The sequence below is a fragment of the Mixophyes fleayi genome, chromosome 12 (genome assembly GCF_038048845.1).
Source record: "Mixophyes fleayi isolate aMixFle1 chromosome 12, aMixFle1.hap1, whole genome shotgun sequence".
In the NCBI taxonomy this organism is placed as follows: domain Eukaryota; kingdom Metazoa; phylum Chordata; class Amphibia; order Anura; family Limnodynastidae; genus Mixophyes; species Mixophyes fleayi.
The window spans coordinates 7,206,809-7,210,246 of NC_134413.1; positions in this window are offsets into that span (position 1 = coordinate 7,206,809).

Sequence of the window (3,438 nt, forward strand, 5' to 3'; positions counted from 1 at the left end):
TGCCTGTGTGACTATGCCTCTCACTAAATTTCATGTGTCATCTGTGTGCTAGTATCACATTTATTGAGTTTACCTGTTCTGCAGCATATAGGGATGGTGACATAATCACCTTTCTTAGACAACGACTCTCAAGTCATCCATATGCAGATCAGGTCATCTTTACAACACTGGCGATGAGTTTCCAATACACATGACTTGATAGTGTAGGGCAAGGCTGCCCAACGGGAGACCCACAGGCAAACTTCAGCTCTTTAAGGTTTCTTGCGATAATCTTACTCCCTGACAAGCTTCATAGACTCTATTACTGATCACAACATGGTAACACTCATGTTTTAATAAAATGTTTTGTAAGTAAGCTACAAAACTGGGGATTTGAAATTTTAATCATCTCAGTGTTTAATTGTTACTGCTAGAAGCCACAGTAAGTTTCCCCAGTGCTTCTGTGTGAATGAGCCCTAAGGGATGTCGACAATCATTTTACAGGAAGAAGCTAATGAATAAACATAGCGTGCGGCAGAACTGATGAAAACTTGTGGCTTCCTGTATGACGGATACATACCAATAAAACAATTTGCTGGGTTACATTATAGTTTACATTACACAGAGACAACATTTCCACTAGAGCTAGACTGGGGACCTTCCAATGGGTTTCACAAAACCTTCATTTATTGGTATAAGGGTCATGCCTTTCTGCAAATTTTACTAAATAAAAAGACTGATTTATCTTAATATTTTCTGACACTTACTATCCTACGGCTCTTACCCTTCTATTGATCTCACCGTTCTACGGCTCTTACCGTTCTATTTATCTCACCGTTTTACGGCTCTTACTCTTCTATTGATCTCACCGTTCTACGGCTCTAACCGTTCTATTGATATCACCATTCTACTGATCTCACCCTTCTACGGCTCTTACTGTTCTATGGATTGGTCTGTAAAAAAGTTCTTCATACCTTTACTTTTGTGTCTTCCTCCTTCTACATATCTTCTTATTTTTAAAATCTGGCCTTCCTGAACTCTATTCATACTTTAGATAAATTTGAATGTTTCTATCAACTCACCTCTGTCCTTTCTCTCCTCTAAGCTCTACATGTTTAGCTCTATGACACTTACTATTCTGATAAGCTTTGTTATGCCAACCATGCACAATTTTAGGAGCCCTTTTCTGATTTGTTTCAATTTTATTAATATATTTTTCGAGATAGGGATTCCAGAACTGTACACAGTACTCAAGCTGAGGTCTTACCAGAGTCCTATAAAGTGGTGATATAATTTCCCTCTTCCTATATAACCAAGTATTCTACTGGCTCCTCCCACTGCTGACTATACTGCTTGCTGAACTTCATATAATCCGAAATTATAATGTGAAAGGTCCCGTTCCTGTTAATAGTACTTCACCATTCATTTCATGTCCCTATTTTTATTTTACATTTTGATTATCAAATTAAAGATTTTTAGACCATGGTCTATCCCTCTATTTTCTCTAAATAACTTTGCCTTTTTTATTACTCCTTTTGTATCACCTGCAAAAAGAACATACCTTACCTTGTAGACATAAGAATTCTGGGCCCAATGACAATTTTTGAAACGGTGCCCACCTCTTTATTATGTTTTAGGGTAGGTAAAGGACACAACCGTTGGTTAGATTGTAGCTCCCTTTATCAAAAGTTCTTCCTAATTTAAGTTCTTACAATAATAGCTACTGACCCTTATATCGTATTTATGATCAATAGGAACGGAAAATGAATTATATAATGACATAGCTGTCGATGACGTGCCTACAATCGTCAGTCCTAACTCTTTCAGGACCTACAGTGGTCCAAACTGCTCTGCTCCTAGGTGGTCTCAGGGGGAGTAGTGACAATTTAGGAAGAGATAGAGAATGTTACAATTTCTGGCTGTAACCTAATAATAATCTGACTGCAAATGTGAAAATTGTGTATAGACTGTGTGACCCTTATATGTGGATGTGGACGAGTAACAAAGGGTGGGTGAGATATAAATGTGGGCATGGTATAATAAAATGGGCAGGAGGGTCCAAACAAGGATGTAGAAGTCCGAAAATATTAGTGAGTAGGCAAGGATGAGGCAGGCGCAGCTACGTCTGTCTGTATGGAGGGGTAACATACAACTAGGTCTACCCTAAGCCTCCCCTTGTGCTGGGCACAAGTGAGCAACATATATATTTTTTTTTTTTTACAGCATTTAAAAGGGAAATATCTTCTCAATTGATACATGGGATTTTCTTTTCATTTGATTTTATACAAATATATAGGAAAAAAAGCTCACACTCTTTCTTTTCTATTGAGTCATATTCAATTCTACACAGCGCTCCTGCCAGTCAGGCGTTTCATTACCAAACAGGAAAAGTGAAATTACCCAAATCCTTACTGACATGTCGTAATAAAATGAAAGTGACAAAACAAGTTGATTGACAACAAGATCACTCCAAAGCTATATGAATCCTTTCTAACTACAATTACTCTTTAGGGCATATTTACTTACAATACCTAGTAAACAGTACGTTCTAAATACAGCCCTGAAAATCACCTATACTAAAATGAATAAAATAATTTGCTTAGCTAACACAACACGGTTAATAAAGTAACCATTACCATACCTGCCAACTGTCTCAATTTCGGGAGATAGTCCCAATTTGAGGTATGTGCCTACTCACTATTGTACAGGAGGAACCTGCCTTCTCATGGTACAATTCAACTGTGTGTTTTAGGAGAGGGGAGAGATGTTGGGGGCAGACCAACACTTCACAAGCGCTAGAGCACCCTCTGGGCCATACCTACTGTCATGTGACCACACCCCTAACATGAGTCAGTCACCCCCGCTTTTAGAGGAGGCAGGGTCATCTCCCGACTTGGACATCAATCGTTGGGACACATGCCATGACTCCAACACGGTTATATAGATATGAGGGATAATAGAAAAGGGGTAATGGATCTGTTGATCAGTTTAGATGCATTATGGGTGATACATGATTAAAGTATATAAAGTATATAAAAGAAAGCAAGAAACCTTAAAGGCCCACTAAAGTACATAATTCAAATTTTCAGATATGAACCATGGAGAGGAAATACACTGTACAGTGTTACCCTGACTTCCCTAGGCAGGTCTGTCATAACAGCGCCGTAACTAGGACTGTGCAACAGGGGTGATCGCCCAGGGCACAACGCTGAAGGGGGGGCTCAATTTAGGAATATTTTAGGTTAATTTGGTTAAAATTGAGGGCTAGCGGGGGGGGTTGCATTTGTCTTTCTCGCACCAGGCGCTAGAATTCTAAGTTACGGCTCCGTGTCATAAAGTATTAACTCCCCGCTCCATTGCAGACAGCTGTAGCTCCTCCCGCATCATTAGGGCATCTTTATGTCCCAATGGCATCTGATGTAGGTCTAAAAGCGGAGTCTTCAAAGTACTCTCCGGAAT